This window comes from Herpailurus yagouaroundi, unplaced genomic scaffold (assembly GCF_014898765.1).
Source record: "Herpailurus yagouaroundi ecotype Mexico unplaced genomic scaffold, PumYag 166, whole genome shotgun sequence".
NCBI classification, from domain to species: Eukaryota; Metazoa; Chordata; class Mammalia; order Carnivora; family Felidae; genus Herpailurus; species Herpailurus yagouaroundi.
The window spans coordinates 25,802,741-25,821,841 of record NW_024412407.1 but is presented as its reverse complement, the minus strand read 5'-3'; the positions used below and the strand labels follow the sequence as shown (position 1 = coordinate 25,821,841).

At 37.8% G+C, this 19,101-nt stretch overlaps 1 long non-coding RNA gene across 1 annotated transcript in view; it reads left to right on the top strand.

Annotated features, from left to right (window-relative positions):
* LOC121038817 (uncharacterized) overlaps positions 1 to 16,580 on the top strand; it is a 66,262-nt gene extending 49,682 nt beyond the window's left edge. The window contains exon 3 of the long non-coding RNA XR_005794523.1: positions 16,244 to 16,580. This is a non-coding gene — a long non-coding RNA (uncharacterized LOC121038817). The remainder of the gene's footprint in view (positions 1 to 16,243) is intronic.
* Positions 16,581 to 19,101: the final 2,521 nt, after the last annotated feature.

The window sequence follows — 19,101 nt, the reverse complement described above, 5'->3', positions numbered from 1 at the left end:
CGGTTAAGCGTCCGACTTCGGCTCATGTCATGATCTCACGGTTCCTGGGTTCTAGCCCCACATCTGGCTCTGTGCTGACCGCTTGCCATCTTGAGCCTGCTGTGGATTCTGTGTCCCCCCGTCTCTCTGCCCCTCCCCACTCGTGCTCTGTCTCACTGTGTCTCAAAAATAAATAAATGTTAAAAAAAAAAAGCAGAATAGGGCCATTCTAGTGACTTTTCTTGCAAACAATATCAAAACGTATCTCACTCTGCTATATGTAAAATATCCGTAATATCTCCTTGGTCCATAGAAGAGGTCTCAAAACATTTTAGTTCCTTTGTCTTCTCTCTTTAGTTACCACCACTCTTATTATTTGTCCTAGTTCTTTTAAAATTCTTTTTTGATCCAAGAGTCTTTTTCTCTTGGATATTATGTAGCTTATTTTCCATCCAAGTAGATCAATGAGAACAATAAAGTAAAGGAACAGGGTGTTTAAGGGTAAATCCGAGACTAAAGCACACAAGCAAGAAGAGGAGGAGTGTGGTGGGAGGTGGGAAAGAGCTAGTATCTGGGCATCAAGGAGTATTTGGACTTTGTAGTTGTGACAAGTACCAATCGGTGTTACTGTTAAGTATATCGAATGTCAGAATGTCTTGAATCTGATATTTATCATTGTCATTGCATATGGGTTTTTTTTTTTTTTTTTGGTTTTTCTTTTTTTGTCTTTGATTACTTAGAAAGTTTTCAGGTATCAGAAATTTTTAATACTATTCTGGATAAATCAAGATGCAACCAAAAACCTCTTCATTGGCAAAATATGAAACTTGATTCTTTATTTTTTTTAATATATGAAATTTATTGTCAAATTGGTTTCCATACAACACCCAGTGCTCATCCCAACAGGTGCCCTCCTCAATACCCATCACCCACCCTCCCCTCCCCTCCCCTCCCCTCCCTCCCACCCCCCATCAGCCCTCAGTTTGTTCTCAGTTTTTAAAAAAAATTTTTTTTTCAATGTTCATTTATTTTTGGGACAGAGAGAGACAGAGCATGAACGGGGGAGGGGCAGAGAGAGAGGGAGACACAGAATCGGAAACAGGCTCCAGGCTCTGAGCCATCAGCCCAGAGCCTGACGCGGGGCTCGAACACCCAGACCGCGAGATCGTGACCTGGCTGAAGTCGGACGCTTAACCGACTGCACCACCCAGGCGCCCCTGTTCTCAGTTTTTAAGAGTCTCTTATGCTTTGGCTCTCTCCCATTCTAACCTCATTTTTTTTTTCTTCCCCTCCCCCATGGGTTCCTGTTATGAAACTTTATTTTTTAAAGCGAAGAGCTTGGGGAGCCTGGGTGGCTCAGTTGGTTAAGCATCTTGATTTCGGCTCAGGTCATGATCTCACAATTTGTGAAATCAAGCCCCACGTTGGGCCCTGCACTAACAACAAGGAGCCTGGTTGGGATTCTCTCTCTCCTTCTCTCTCTGCTCCTACCCCACTTGCTCTCACTTGCTCTCTCTCAAAATAAATAAGTAAACTTTTTTTTTAATGTTTATTTATTTTTGAGAGAGACAGAGACAGACTGTGAGCAGGTTAGGGGCAGAGAGAGCGGGAGACACAGGATCCGAACAGGCTCCAGGCTCCCAGCCCTCAGCACAGAGTCCAATGCGGGGCTCGAACTCATGAGCTGTGAGATCATGACCTGAGCTGAAGTCGGAGGCTCAATCGACTGAGCCACCCAGGCACCCCTAAATAAGTAAACTTAAAAAAAAAATAAAGCTAAAATCTTGCTTGATTGCCTTCAATGTAACTATCGATTTTAATCTTATTATGAAAAATTCCTAATACTCACAAAAGTGAAGACACTGATACACTGAACCCTAATTAATACATGCAGCACCCAAATGTAAAAATGATAATTATTTTGCCACACTGGTTTCATCTACCCTCTTTTTCTTTCTTTTTGTTGCTAAAGTATTTTGAAGTAAATCCAAGACCTCATGAGACTTCATCTCACCTACTTATAATTCTTCTGATTTTTAATTGAATTATCAAGTAGTTAACAGAAAACAGGATATTACAGGAAGTATCTAGTGAGGTACAAAGTGCAGTAATTAATCTTTTCTCATTTAATCAAAGCGAGCAGCAGGGCTCTAGTAATATCATTATACTTAGAAATGGAAATTAAAAAAAAAAAAAACAAAAACAAGGAAGCAGTTTTAAGTACTTTTAAGCCCTACTTCTGTTTTCCTTCCTCTTGACCTATTCCCTATTAACAACTGGCCACTGGGTACTCTGGCCTCTCAGTGTAACTAGGATATATGTGAATCATACTTATGTAATCCATCAAGTGATTGGCAGGATCCTAGGACACAGTTCAAATAGAAGTTTTTATTTTTACAGCAAAATCCTGGCCCTTCTCTCTGGGACATCTTTGAAGTCCTTTTTATTTTAACACTTCCATTTATGTTACTATTATTATAAGTTTGTATCAGTATCTTAGAATAATTGTTCTTAGTTTCACACGAAAAAAAGATGTGAAGAAATAAAATACCCAATGTTGATGAAGATATAGATGATGAATTTCCAGTGGGAGTATGGGTAAGTTGATGCATGGGAATAAAAACCTGGTTTGGTAATAATAATTGAATACCAAGTTGCAATATTTGGTATTTAAAATTCTGTTAGCCTGTTCATAATTGAACAGGAGAAAAAAAATTCTTAATGTAGGAATGACCTTCCCTCTGCCAAAACTTGGAGTGAAAATGCTGAGTGCTTTTTTTTTTTTTTTTTTTTTTAATTAAGCTTATTTACTTGGGTTTGGGGGAAAGGCAGAGAGAAAGGGAGAGAGAGAGAAGCCCAAGCAGGCTGTGTGCTGTCACCTCAGAGCCTGATGTGGGGCAGGATCCCATGAACCATGAGATCATGACCTGAGCCAAAATCAAGAGTCAGACACTCAACCAACCTGGCCACCCAGGTGCCCCTGCTTTTTTTTTTTTTTTAAACCATTCCAGCTTCCCAGGTTTTTCCTCCAGAAAGATCACTCTGCCAGACTGAAATGAAGGACTTGTGAGATGCAAAATTCAAGATTGGAAAGGGGTGAGGAAAAAAAAAGCAAATTGACTTAGAGTCATTTAAAAAACAAGTGACAAATTGGGGATGGAAAAAGGGAAAGCAGTTGAGAAAAGGGAAAGAGAATATTGATTGTGGTTTGTCAGTAAGGGGCTCCAGAATAATGTGGGTTTACGGAAAATTGAAAGAAGAGAAAAAGAGATGTGGGAAGTGTTGGTGGGTATATGAATCGAAGTTTATTAACAATTTTAGATGAGAGACAAGTTAATTATTAGAATCCCCTCAAAAATATTTTGGCTGTTGGGGCACCTGAGTGGTTCAGTTGGTTAGGTCTCCGACTTTGGCTCAGGTCATGATCTCATAGATCATGGGTTTAAGCTCCACATCAGGCTCTGTGCTGACAGCTCAGAGCCTGGATCCTGCTTCAGGTTCTGTCTCTGTCTCTCTCAGCCCGTCCCCTGCTCACGCACTCTCTCTCTCAAATATAAATAAACATTAAACAATTTTTTTAAATATTTTGGCTATTTGAACTATACTTCTTTGAGAATGTCTCCATTCATCAACAAGTATATTTCTACGCTGGCACATCTTATTTGAAAATTCCTTTTTGATGAAAGCATAAGTTTCTACCAAGTGCATATATTCGAGTTAATATACCATTCTTCTATAACTGTGTTCATATTATTCCCATTTTTCTACTACTTAAAAACCACTGTGATGAATATATTTGTACTCATGGCTTCTTTCCTGTTTAAGATATTTCACTAGCATAGATGCACAGAAATAGAATTACAGAATGAAAATTATAAATGTTTTATACTGTCAAATTGGTTTTTTTTGTTTAAATGTATCAACTTATACACACTCCCACTAGATGTTTTTTAAGAACAGTCATCATATATGCCTTCATCAACACTGCATGCTTACTTTCTTCCTTCCTCCCTCCCTTTTTTTTTTTTTTTATAGTCTTGAGGTCTTTTATTTTTTCTACACTTATGCCATGAATTCATAGGGAATGGGTCTGGCAGCTTAGACTCCTTTCAATCGGCTCTCATGAAGTGTGTTTCTCTGGGTAGAGCAGGCTGGTGCTTCAGTTGAACCCAAGTATCTTTCTCTTCATTTTCCTTCTTTTTCTGATAATTCCCTTCAGGAAGCTATCTCTGCTCTTTGTGTGCTTAACACACTTAATACATACATTAATTCTATTGGCAAGAATCTTGCCCTTAACTTGTGTGTTACAACAGTGCCAGCCAACAGCATGCTGGCTAACACTGTAGGTTCTTCCAGTTTTGCCACCATAACATTTGTGGGGCATTCCTTTTTGAACAGTGCCCATTCCCTTGATGTCTACAATATTATCTTTCTTGCAGATTCTCATATATGTGGCCAAAGGAAGCACTCCGGGTTTTCTAAAAGGCCTAAAGAAGGTATCAGGTACTCTTTCTCTTTCCTTTTGTGTTAGTCATTTTGGCGAATTGCTGGAAGATGGTGGTCCCTGGGTGTTTTATTTGTTAGTGTCTTTTTTCATGTGATTGTTTCAATGACTTTTATTATGCTTGCCAAATCATAAGATTGGACAAACTTTCCTATTCTCATCAGAAAATAATAGCTATCAGGGCATCTGGGTGGCTAAGTTGGTTAAGCATCCGATTATTGATCTCAGTTCAGGTCTTGATCTCAGGGTTGTAAGTTCTAGCCCCATGTCCAGTGCAGAGCCTACTCAAAATAAATAAATAAATAAATAAATAAATAAATAAATAAATAAATAATAAAAATAATAATGACTATCATCTTTGAAAGAAGACTACCTCCTTCCATTTTGACCTCAAACTTTCTAACTGATTAAGTTCTTCTTTTCAGCTTCTCTCTTAAGTCAGGCAAAAGACCCTGTGGGCAAGTATCCCCTTGAGGACTGCCCTGGGCCAGCAAGACGCTACCCATGAAAATGATGACCTGACCTTTACTGCCTCCCAGAATATACCCACCGATCTGTGTCCCACATTTTAAAAATATAAACCTGGAAGTATTTTCAGCACTTTGGACATTAGTCCACCGTCTTGTTGGCCTTACTGAAATAAATTCCTTTCTTATTTCACCACCACTTCTCTCTGTACCTTTGGGTTCTGTGGGCAGCAAGTGGCTGAACCTGGTCTGTCTAGGACTAGTGGATCCAGGAGTTATATTGCACCCCTGTGTCCTGGAGGCTACATCTTAGATTACTTTGCATTTTCTTCTTAAAGTAATTTTTAAAAAATTTTTTTTGACGTTCATTTATTTTTGAGAGACAGAGAGAGAGACAGAACGTGGAGGGGAGGAACAGAGAGAGAAGGAGACACAGAAACTGAAGCAGGCTCCAGACTCTGAGCTGTCAGCACAGAGCCTGATGTGGGGCTCGAACCCGTGAACCACGAGTTCATGGCCTGAGGTGAAGTCAGTTGCTTAACAGACTGAGCCACCCAGGCGCCCCCTCTTAAAGTAATTTTGATAGATTATCCCTTATTTTTTTTCTATTCTCTCTCTCCTTCTTTCCCCCCTTCTGTTCTCCTCCCTCCCTTCTTCCGTTCCTCCCTTTCTTTCCCTAGTTTCCCCTAATTTTTTGGTAAAGCTGTTTTATATATTTTTTGAAATATATTTTATTTTTATTTTTTTTAAGTTTTTTTTTTTTAAGTTTATTTATTTGAGAGAGAGAAGGTGTGAGAAGGAGCGGGGGAAGGCAGAGAGAAAGGGAGAGAGAGAACCTCAAGAAGACTCTGTGCTGTCAGTGCAGAGTTCAACGCCGGGCTCAAACCGTGAGAATCATGAGATCATGACCTGAGTCGAAATCAGGAGTAGAATACTTAACTATTGAGTCACCAAGGCACCACTGAAATATATTTTAAAAGAACAAAAACAAACTCTCTACCCTGGTAATGTTCACCTTGAGTGCTTTTAGCAATGCAAAGGGACCTCATTCATTCACACACTCTCTTTCCATTTCCTATTTAGTTTATCTTGTTTGTGCCTTGAAGCAGCACGAAAAGATCTAAATCTTCACTAACCTGTTCAACCTCCTCCAAATATACTCTTCATTCTCTTCTAGAACTGACAGCAGAATATCAGGTGCGGCGTTCAACTGTGATGTGTAATGTGAATTACACATCATTTGTACAACCGCCAGGCGCTCTCTTTGGATGGGGGCCTGAGGCACTGGCGGGGAAAGGATTCACCCAAGTTAGACCAAAGGAGATAGAAGTTTATTGAACACATCACAGGGGAGCTGCAGGCAGGACAGCAGAGGAGACACCATCGCTATGAGGTGGTGTTGGGGGGCCAAAGTTAGAGGGCGGAGTGAGAGAATATGGGGATTACTGACTTAATGTAAATAGCCTATTGGTTAGTCGCTTATTGTGTTTATTTGTATTCAGTTCGGTGGGGTGGGTGCCATAGGCCCTTTTGCCTTACTCAAGTTTCCATTACTCAAGCCTGTTGCCTAAAAGCAGCCTTTACAAAAACCACAACAGAAAATAATGGGAATTATCTCTTAATAGATTTCAATTGTCTTATACTGTTAAGTTTTAATAAAAAGTTTATCTCTCCTTGAAGAGAGCTACATACCTCATCATGGTGTCCTATCAAAGTGTTTATGAAGATTAGTGATACTCATACAGTGTGTAGAACACTGGCTGACATAAAGAAGTGTTCAAAAAACATTAGTTGTATAAGTTCCCGGAAGGCACGTGTACAATCGATCAAGATATTCTGGTTATATTTACCCACACCCTCATTAAAAGAGTACTATTCTTTTGCATTTATTTTTGTGACATTACAAATTAATAGCAATTCTATAAGGGTCTGATTTGAACTCAGTTCAGCAGAAATATTACTTTCTTTCATTGAGAAACTCATCCATGTTTGGTAAACATAGTTATATATCAAAAACAAAGAGGATTCTTTAATTGCAGGTCAGCTCAAATATTCTTAAATTGTTTTTTTTAAGATTTTGTTTTATTTATTAAAAAATTTTTTAATGTTTATTTTTGAGAGAGAGAGAGAGAGAGAGAATACAAGCCAGGGGAGGGGGGGCACAGAGATAGAGGGAAACACAAAATCCAAAGCAAGCTAGAGGTTCCAAGCAGTCAGCACAGAGCCCAAAATGGGGCTTAAACCTACGGACTGTGAGTTCATGACCTGAGCTGAAGTCTGGACGCTTAAGTGACTGAGCCACCCAGGTGCCCCTTAACATTTTATTTTTAAGTAATCTCTACACCCAGTGTGGGGCTTAAACTCACAACTCCGAGACCAAGAGTTGTCCACTCTTATGACTGGGCCAGCCAGGCAGCCCAAATACTCTTAAATTGTAAAGTAATTAGTTCAGGTTCTTTTTTTGCCAGGAAACAAAAGATGAACAAGACAGACATAAATGTCTAAATTGTTGCTAAGCTGGATTTTTACTTAATACTACATCTGAAAATATTTCACCTGTATTTGAGGAAATTTTATGTTCACATTAAACAATTTACCCAAGTTAACAGATAGGAGGAGACATGTAGCCAGACTCATAAAGCTGAGAAAATAACCATATCAATGCCAATGTTATTTTACTTAAAATCTTAAAGGTATGCCATCACATATAAGAATCTAAACTAGGGGTGCCTCGGTGGGTGGCTCAGTCGCTTAAGCATCCCACTCTTGATTTTGGCTCAGGTCACAATCTCACGATTCATGATATTGAGCCCTGTGTTGGGCTTTGAGCTGACAGCTTGGAGACTGCTAGGGATTCTCTCTCTCCCTCTCCTCTGCCCCTCCCCTAATGGTGTTCTCTCACTCTCTCATAAACAAACAAAAACAAACAAACATACAAACAAAGATTTTAAAAAATCTAAATTGGAGTGCCTGGGTGGCTCAATCGATTAAGCATCTGACTTCAGCTCAGGTCATGATCTCTCACAGTCTGTGAGTTCAAGCCTTGCGTCAGGCTCTGTGCTGACAGCTCAGAGCCTGGAGTCTGCCTCAGATTCTGTGTCTCCCTCTGTCTCTGCCCCTCCCCCACTCACGCTCTGTCTCCCTCTGTCTCTGAAAAATGAATAAACCTTAAAAAAAATTTTTTCCATCTAAACAAAATTAAATTTGCTTTTTAACAATGTTTTTTAATCACTGTATCACTATTTATTTCTTTGAAGAATATTTCCAAGCACATATTTGAGTATGTGCCAAGTTGAAAGTCCCACTCTTATGAGAAATGAATCACAAAACAAAGTTCAAATGAAAGTTTTGCAACCCTAGCCACAGCACATTTAAGGTTGGAATAGTTAAACACAAAGGAAAATTTCGAGGGAATGTCTCAGTGAATGAAAGACAACTCACAAGAAGTAGAGCCCTGTTAGAGCATAAAAGTATGAAGAATTTCCTATTTCCAAAAACATTTCTTAGTCTAGTTATATCAAAATTGTCATGCACTTTATATTTGTAGTACAAATAGTTAATGAGTTACTTGAAGAAGTTAAACAATCGTGTAGAATTGCAAGCCTCAGGTCATATTCCACCATCTAGCTCACTATCACCTTACTGGGAAATTAAGATCTCTTAGAACCGTTCATTGACTTCACAGTAATAAATTTGTCAGAGCCTGAAGTAAACAAAGTGATCCTTAGAAAGCCAACACAATTTAGATGTTTTTCATAATTTTAACAGGTATATTAGTGTCAGCAATTTGGTGAAAAATAAAATCAATTATCAGCTCTGTTAGGTAAATCTCCTGTAATCTTATGAAAAAGGTCTAAATAACCTGGCACATTCAGCACTTTATGCTCAGGAACATCAATAACTTTTCCAAAATGTGCTAGTCATCCAAAACTTAACTTCAACTTTCATGATGAGAAATACATGTAACTTTTAAAATTCTTTAATTAATTGAATCATTTTCTAAGTGACTACTATGTGGCAGGCATTGTGCTGGGTAGGTGATACAAAAATGTTTAAATATAGCTCCTATCTTTACAGAGCATATACCTAGTTAGGGGAAAAGAACCATAAACAGATAAGTATAATAATATGATATGGAAGTATATTATTTGCAACTTTATTAAAGGCAACATTTGTACTGGTCTTTTACTTTGTTTTCATTAAAATTAAATTGACATAGCAAAATTAACCATTTATTTTTTTTTAATTTATTTTTTTTAATGTTTATTTTTGAGACAGAGAGAGACAGAGCAGGAACAGGGGAGGGGCAGAGAGAGAGGGAAACACAGAATCTGAAACAGGCTCCGGGCTCTGAGCTGTCAGCACAAAGCCCGACGCGGGGCTCGAACTCACGGACTGTGAGATCATGACCTGAGCCGAAGTCTGACGCTCAACTGACTGAGCCACCCAGGCGCCCCGAAATTAACCATTTAAAACTGAACAAGTGAGGGGTGCCTGGGTAGCTCAGTAAGTTAAGCATCGGACTCTTGATTTTGGCTCAGGTCATCTCATGGTTCATGAGTTAGAGTCTCGTGTCAGGCTCTTCCCTGAGCATGGAGCCTGCTTAGGGATTCTCTTTCTCCGTTCTCTCTGCCCTCTCCTGCTTGTGTGTGTGTGTGTGTGTGTGTGTGTGTGTGTGTGTGTGTGTAAATAAATAAACATTTAAAAAAATGAACAGAGGCACCTGGGTGGATCAGTCTGTTAAGCATCTGACTTTGGCTCAGGTCATGATCTCACAGGTCATGGGTTCAAGTCCCACGTTGGGCTCTGTGCTGACAGCTCAGAGCCTGGAGCCTGCTTCAGATTCTGTGTCTCCTTCACTCTCTGCCCCTCCCCACTCTCACTCTCTCTCTCTCAAAAATAAATAAACATTAAAAAAAAAAAAAACCTGAACAGTTCGGTGGCATTTAGTACATTCACAATGTTAGGCAATTACTATCTCTATCTAGTTCCAAACGTTTCCTTTTCTTTTTCTTTCTAGCTTTACTGAGATATAATTGACATATAATACTGTGTAAGTTTAAGGTGTAAAATATGATGATTTGATATACATATGTATTGTGAAATGAGGTTAGTTAACACACATAAGGTAGTGAACAGAGCATCATTTCATATAGTTACTTTTTTGTATGTAATAAGAACTTTTAAGATTCACTCTTAGCAATTTTCAAGTATACGATACAGTTTTGTTAACTATAGTCACCACGCTGTACGTTAGACCCCCAGAACTTGTTCATCTTACAACGAGAAGTTTATGCTCTTTTACTACCTTCACTTACTGTAACTCTCATCCCCCCACCACCCAAGCAATGACCAGTCTGCTCTCTGGATGTTAATCCTTTATCAGATACATTGTTTGCAAATATTTTGTTCCGTTCCATAGATTGCCTTTTCATTTTTATTTTTTTTAAGATTTTATTTACATAAAAATTTTTTTAAATGTTTTTTATTTTTGAAAGAGACATAGAACACAAACAGGGGAGGGGCAGAAAGAGAGGGAGACACGGAATCTGGAGCAGGCTCCAGGCTCTGAGCTGTCAGCACAGAGCCCAATGCAAGGCTCAAACTCACAAACTATGAGATCATGACCTGAGCTGAAGTCAGATGCGTAACTGACTGAGCCACCCATGTGCCCCTTTAAGATTTTATTTTTAAGTAATCTCTACACCCAACGTAGGGCTCAAACTCATAACCCCAACATCAAGAGTTATGTGCTCTACCAACTGAGCCAGCCAAGCACCTGTGCCTTTTCATTTTATGTTTTAATCATAAATCATTAATCACAATTCACAAGTGCTAATTCTAGCATGATAAAAATAAGTAAAATAAATAAGGTAACACCCTTGGTATACTATTTATTTGCTACTAATGCTAAAGTCAGGTGATTCATATATATTATAAATTATTCTGAAGTATCCTATGGGCTTCTAAAATCTTTAAGGGCTCTAAAGGTTTTTCAAAGTCTTTTTTGCCAGAAAAATATACATAACTAGTTTAATAAGCAGTCTCCTCTCAGTACAGCATAAATATAAAACTTATATTTTTTTAAATGACTTCAACGCTCCTCAAAGTCCCAATTCATCTCTTAATGACATCTCAGTCAGAATCCAAGCTTCCCAGTCATATTTGGTTATTTAAAATTCAGCTTAGGGGCTCCTGGGTGGCTCAGTTGGTTGAGCATCTGACTTCAGCTCAGGTCATCATCTCACGGTTCATGGGTTTGAGCCCCACATCGGACTTTGCACTGACAACACGGAGCCTACTTTGGATCCTGTGTCTCCTCTCTCTGCCCCTCCCTCGCTCACACTCTCTCTTTCTGTCTCAAAAATAAATAAACATTAAAGTAAAATAAAATAAATTTCAGCCTAGTTTGACCCACTAGGTCTGGGTTCTGCTCATCCGAGAGTCTCCCTTTCCCGATGTTAGCCAGTTTGTGGCCTGAGAGACTTAGAATGGGAAGGAAAGCTCTGTGCTTTTTTCTCTTTATTGGACATCTCACCAGCTAAGTATGGTAAGATGTTCTTCACAACTCTAATAAAATATATACTGTGGACTCTACTATTTGTTTATAGGAAGTCAATGAACTCATTAACATTTTAGTATCTACCATTATCAACCAAGGCTTTCAATGATATCTGTCTTGTATGGACTCAGAATCAACATTTCATAATTTGAAGCATGTGGTTGCCTCTTTATAACTTTATAACACTGTTCATTCAAGAAATGTTTGTGGATTATCTACTCTGTGTCAGACACTGTGTTTACAAACCATAGCACAAGGAACAAATGGGTTTCTTTTGAATATATTATTTTTTTAAGTTATACACATAGTCCTAGACTACATAGTGTAAGCAGATATTTTCTTTCCTTTTTTTTTTTTAATGTTTATTTATTTTTGACAAAGAGAGCACAAACAAGAGAGGGGTGGAGAGAGAGGGGGGCAGAGGATCTGAAGTGGGCTTTGCACTGACAGCAGAGAGCCCAATGTGGGGCTCAGACTGATGAACTGTGAGATTATGACCTGAGCTGAAGTCAAAGTTCAACTGGCCAAACCACCCAGGTGCCTCTTTTTTTTTTTTTTTTTTTAAGTTTATTTTTTATTTTGAGAGAAAGAGCACATACAAGTGCGCACACACACACACACACACACACACACACACACACAGTGGGAGAAGGGCAGAGAGAGAGAATTTCAGGCAGGCTCCACACTGTCAGTGCTCCTGACAAACCATTAGATCATGACCTGAGCCAAAATCAAGAGTCCGAGGCTTAACTGACTAAGCCACCCAGGCGCCCATCCCTAAGCAAATATTTTCTTTTTACTGATGCAAAATCTAAGTTGTTTCTAACTATTTCAAGGTTCCCCCTGGGATTGATAGTTCAGGTTGACTTAAACTGGTCAATACTATTAACAATAGCAAACATACTTAGTAGGTATTATGTGCCATTATCATAAGTGATTTACATGTTTTATTTAATCAAAGTAATAATCTGATGAGCTAGTTAGTAATATTATTCTCATTTTACAATGAGAAAACTGAGTGTGAATAGTCATTAAACTAGCTTTTTTTACTTATCTGCTAAGTAAGCCTTGACCTCTGATTCAAAAGTCAGCTGAGCTAGTCCAGCTGTCCAACTGGAGCCATGTTTTGAATCTAGGCTTTGCCCCTTACTAGCTTTGCAAGTTGTTCACCTTTCTGTGTGTCAGTTTCCCCATCTATAAAATGGAAATAACCACTGTACATTTCTTATAAGTATTGTGAGATGAATTAAGTTAAAATAAAGCATTAGTCAGAGTATACTTGATAAAAAAAAAAAAACCTTACATATTACAAGCCCAATACCCCTTATCAGAAATCTATGAGGCTTGATGAGTTTTAGAATTCATAATTTTTCAGGTTTAGAAAGGTAAATGAGAGTAGATAGCAAATTTTATACAATATTTTCAGCAGAGTCTGGGAACCTCCCTAAGGCAAATAAATGAATATACCTGATTTAAACTTATGAATTCATACGAAGTGGAACAAATGACTATAAGTAATTTGATTTTGCTTCAATTCTGAATCTGTCACTCAATTAGTCTATGGCAAACATCAAAAAGAACTTTTGGTTTTTACAGCTTATGAGATTTGAGAATTTTGGTAAAGAACCTGTTATTAACAAGTGATATAACCTAACCCATAATGGTCAGAATCATTTTTACTTCAGGGTTTATAATTTCAAATAGGACTTAAAGGAACATTTCCCATGTAAATTCTCTTTACTGGTTACTTGGCAGAATTTAACATTCAGTGATATCATTTGACACCCAATTTCATTTCATCTGCTTCACAAAAGGTGTCTTAATTGTGTTTCCATTTCAGAAGTTCTAAAAGACATTTTAAAATCATTGTAAAATTTCGACTAGCTACCCAATACAAAGCTTTTGATTCACATTTAGGTTTCATTTTTTGCCTTGAATTTTAAAAAGCCATTTAAATGCTTCCTTAACCTTAATCATTTTGGTGCAATAATCTGAAAAGACTTTAAGTCACAACAATCATTCAGAATAGACTGGATCTTATTGCAGTTAACATACAGCTTCCCAAATCTTTATGATTTAAACAATAAATAAAAATAATATAAATAAATATTGAGAAATTGCTCAGTGGGGCATCATATTTGAAAATTAAAGTTACTGGAAATATGTTTTGGCCAATTGACATATTGATTAAATTATTTAAACCAAATCATCTGAAGCTAATGTTATTGATAGTCATTGCTGAATAGGAAAAAATAGAGGATTTTTCTTCATACATATTAATATTTTATAGTTTTAAGAAATTAGTATATACTATAGGAAAAAGAATTCTTACACATCTTTATTTCTGGGTAATTTATTCTTTTTGCTGCAGTGGCCAATATAATCTTTAAAAACTTTTTTTTCTTCCAAACTAGTTATTGGTGGTGTGTAGAATCCCATTTACATTTCTATATCCCATTATAACTAAGGTAGACTTGGCTGATCTCAAATAGAGATTGATTTTATGGACCTCATTGTGTCCCCCACCTTCCCTTCCCTAGGGTGTTTTTATTTTTTATTCATTTTATATTTTTATTTATTTAATTTTTATATGTTTGTTTTTGAGAGAGAGAGAGAGTACACGCACAAGTGATGAAGGGGCAAAGAGAGGGAGACAGAGAATCTACAGCAGGCTCTGAGCTGTTAGCTCAGAGTCCAATGCGGGGCTCAAATCCAAGAACAATGACATCATGACCTGAGCTCAGCTCAAGTTGGACGCTCAACCATCTGGCCACCCAGGTGCTCCCTTTAGGGTGTTTTTAAAAATGAGGAATGCCTGGGTGGCTGTCAGTTGAGCATCCAACTCTTGATATCCACTCAGGTCCTGATCTTGTGGTTGTGAGACTGAGGCTAAGCCTCCAGGGGGGCTCTGTGCTGAGTGTAAGCCTGCTTGGGATTTTCTCTCTCCCTCTCTCTCTGCACCTCCCTCAGTCTTTCTCTCTCTCTCTCTCTCTCTCTCTCGAAATAAATTGTTTTTAAAAAATATATAAAATGATAAACAGTGCTTATTATCTCTTTTCCTATTTTTATTAAAAATTTTTTAAGGTTTTTATTTATTTTTGACAGAGAGAGAGAGAGAGAGAGCGCGCGCGCGCGCGAGCGCATGAGCGGGGGAGGGGCGGAGAGAGAGGAAGACACAGAATCTGAAGCAGGCTCCAGGCTCTGAGCTGTCAGCACAGAGCCCAACGTGGGGCTGGAACTCACAGACTGCGAGATCATGACCTGAGCCGAAGTTGGATGCTCAACCGACTGAACCACCCAGGTGCCCCACTTTTCCTATTTTTATGATAAAATTGTTATAAATTGACCTACAAGTTTGCAGTCCACCTTGTGTATATTGTTTTCATATCAATAATTTCCCAAATATTGTTCATGTATTTTAAATTTCCTTTTTGACTCAGTTTTTATTTAGAAGAATGTTTCTTTGTTTCTTAATTTTGGACCTTTTTTTTCAACCACAGGCTAATAATTTTGATTTTGTATGACTTGGCATGTGTCCTGTCTTAAGGTTTATTATTTTATGACCAAGACAAAATACAATTAACATTAAAAGAATCAACTTGTATCTATATAATACATAAGTTTTATATTTCTTTTGTGGGTAACTAGGACACTTTAATCAGATTTTTGTTTACCATTCTGTATCTTCTCCTTTTTCCCACCTACCTTTTAAATTTTTTCTGTCTGAAGATCTGTGCATTGGTCACCTCTCATATATTTTTTTCAGACATATGGCTTTGGGCCAAGATGGTGTAACTTAGGGGGTGCCTGGTGACTCAGGCAGTTAAGCGTCCAACTCTTGATTTCAGCTCAGGTCACAATCTCAGGGTTGTGGGATCAAGCCCCATGTTGGGCTCCACACCCAGTGTGGAGTCTGCTTAAAATTCTATTTCTATCTCCTTCTACCCCTCCCCTGTGCTCTCTCTCTCTCTCTCTCTCTCTGTCTCTGTCTCTGTCAACTTAAAAAAAAAAAAGAAGTGTAATTTGATTTGGCTATTACTATTTTTGAGCAATGACTCAAAGTTGTAGGAGTGGGTAGAAACTACTACTGTTTTTTGTAAAATATGTCATACATGTCATAGATTAAAAATCCTTGGAGACTGATCCTTAAATAGCCCGATTTGGCACATTTCAACAGCAGTGGTAGTGTAAACCATGTGGATAAGATATTCAGTCAATTTCTGTCTAATTTATAATACTTGGTTCTAGACCATATGGTCCTAACACGTTGACAGGAAGAAAGAATCACATTTTACCAAAGTCCAAATACATGAAATCCAGTGTTTCCTCATCACTAATGGTCTGACACCATCATAAAAGTTAATTAATTAGTACAGTAGGCTTTGTCCTTTTTTACCATCAGGATTTAGTCTCACTATACTTTAAACTCTTCTGGATTGTTATATTACTCGATTGCCTGATAAGCTCTTATCTAGTGGTTACTTAGGTATCCTGGTTTATCTTGCCAGTTGACAATTAATAGGACTCATTCCGCCTATCTTCATTTAAAAAACAAAACTAAACTAAAACAACTGGTATTTCATTTAATTCTTCAGCATCAATCTTCAGAATTTTCGTATCCATAAATCCTCCAAAATAATGGCCAATCTCCGCATCTGCTCTGGGTTTAGGTGGCTTGAGACATTATCACTATGTCACTCCTCATTCCTCGCTATTGTGCTCTCTTTCCAGGTCATGTTACTCAGGGAAGCTTTAAAATATACAACGAGAAGAAAAGGAGAGAAACATGAGCAGACCTAGTGGATTACAAAGGACCGGAGAAAGTAGGTCCTTGATCTTCTCCTTACCCAGAATACTCTCCTTTAAGTCCTGATAAATCTATCCCAAGGAAAGAATAGAGGAGCATCCTTGGGGTAGGCAGACCCTGAAGCCATAAGTCAGTTTGGGGGTTTGAAACCCACTTACTGAACTAATGTCAAAACATTCGAGCAATTCCCCTGGATTAAGTTAAGAAAGTCTTTTATCTTCTACCATCTAATAATAATGGCACCATCTCGTTTAGTAATAACTAAAAAAAATTTTTTAAGTTTGCTTATTTATTTTTGTTTATTTACTTTATTTTTATTTTATTTACTTTTTATTTTACTTTATTTATTTCAGTGTATATTTATTTACTTATTTATTTTGAGAGAGACAGAGAGAGTGTGAACAGGGGAGGGGTAGAGAAAGAGAGAGAATGTAAAGCAGGTTCTGCATAGTCAGCACAGAGCCCATGTGGGGCTCAAACTCACAAAACCATGAGATCATGAACTGAGCCAAAATCAAGAGTGATAATAACCTACTGAGCCACCCAGAAGCCCCAAATAGTAACTAGTTATAATGTACCATTTCATTTAATTCAGGTAAACATTTAATAGTAACTCAAAACATATTTGAGATTTGAGTGCTCATAAGGGCCACTCATTATTTTGAAGATTTGACAATCATTTATTTAAATCATCTTGGCATCACTGTTATTATCACTGTTTTGCAGATGAGGAAACTGAGGTTCAAAAAGATTGAGTAAATTGCTCAAATTCTATAGCAGGATGTCTAACTACTAAACTCAAAACCTTTTAATATCATTTATTACCTCTCTAATCTCTGTGTAATATGCCTTAAAGAGCTAGAAATCAAAACTACACCCTTTGGAGCAAGATACAGTAAAATATGAAGCTGAGTAAGTGGCCCTTATTTGATGTGTGTTTTTCATATGTTGTAGTTACACAGGGAGTAGATATTAGTCTTTTGTAATTTGGATGCACACACAATTACTCTGAAATCCTTGCCTACCATTATCAAGATATTGCTTCAAACACTCTTTATGGGGTATGGAATAGGCATAAGAAGGGAGATATTAGGGGCGTCTGGGTGATTCAGTCAGTTGAGCATCAATTCTTGATCTCAGCTCAGGTCATGATCTCATGGTTCGTGGGTTCAAACCCCGCACCCGGCTCTGTGCTGACAGACAGTGTGGTGCCTGCTAGGGATTTTCTGTCTCCCTCTCTCTGCCCCTCCCCTCCGCACTCTCTCTGTCTCTCTCAAAAAGAAATAAATAAACTTAAAAAAAAAAAAAGAATCGAGGGTGCCTGGGTGGCTCAGTCAGTTAAGCGTCCCACTTTGGCTCAGTTCATGATCTCATGGTTCATGGGTTTGAGCCCCGCATTGGGCTCTGTGCTGACAGCTCAGAGCCTGGAACGTCCTTCGGATTCTGTGTCTCCCTCTGTCTCTGCCCCTCCCCTGCTGGCACTCTGTCTCTCTTTGTCTCTCAAAGATGAATAATAAAAAAAAAAAAAAAAAAGAAAAAAAAAGAATTGAGATATTAAATGTTTAACTTAGGAATTGGTGTTAAAGTAATTGGGTTTGTCTGGTAAAGTTGGAATGATACTAAATGATACTAAAACAATATAGAGTGATTATTCAATTCAGTATACCTTAGGAGTCTGAAAAAAAATGTTTTTGGGTGCCTGGGTAGCTCAGTTGGTTAAGCATCTAACTCTTGATTTTGGCTGAGATCATGATCTCATAGTTCGTGAGATCTAGTCCCCCATCAGGCTTGGTACTGACAATGAGGAGCCCGCTTAGGACTCTTTTGCTCTCCCTCTCTCTCTGCATTCCGGCATGTGTATATGCATGTTCTCTCTCTCAGAATAAATAAATAAACTTAAAAAAAAAGTGAATGGCCTCACACATCTTGTAAAAAATTGTTTTAAACTATAATGCAGAACACATTTACCCTATCATGCATTTTATTATCCAACAAAAAATTGTTGTCTATTGAATGCCAATCATCATCTAAATCCTGGGAAAAATGGATTTAAAAAATAAACAGGGTTTAAGTAGGCTAATTTTTTTTTTTTACCTATAAGGTGATATTTTTGCTCCTGATGTACATAGAATTAAGATGAAATGATCAGCACTTGTGAACATTTAGTTAATTCCATTTAAATAACAATGACTGCTAAACCCACTTTATCAAATACTATGAAAAATGTGATTTCAGTATTATTTTAAAATTTATCTGCTCTCTCCACTGATTATAAATATTACCTTTATTGCATACTAATTATCCATGTATACTTGGTTTTCTTTCTCCCTCTCTTTCTTTCTCTTTTGACTCCTGTGTCAGCCTCACAATTTATGGCTTTATGAAATGGTTCAACATTTGGTAAGGTGCATCCCCATTTCATTAATGATTCTTTTTTAAACGATGTTTTATTTTATTTTATTTTATTTTATTTTATTTTATTTTATTTTTTAAAGTAATCTCTCTCCCCAGGTGCCTGGGTGGCTCCGTCAGTTAAGAGTCAGACTTCTGCTCAGGTCATGATCTCCTGGTTCCTGAGTTCAAGCCCCACATTGCACTCTGTGCTGACAGCTCAGAGCCTGAAGCCTGCTTTGGATTCTGTGTCTCCCTCTCTCTCTCTGCCCTTCCCCCACACCAACTCTGTCTCTCTCTCCTTCAAAAATAAATAAACATTAAAAAAACTCTATTTAAATGTAATCTCTCTGCCCAATATGGGGGGCTCAAAATGACAACTCCAAGATCA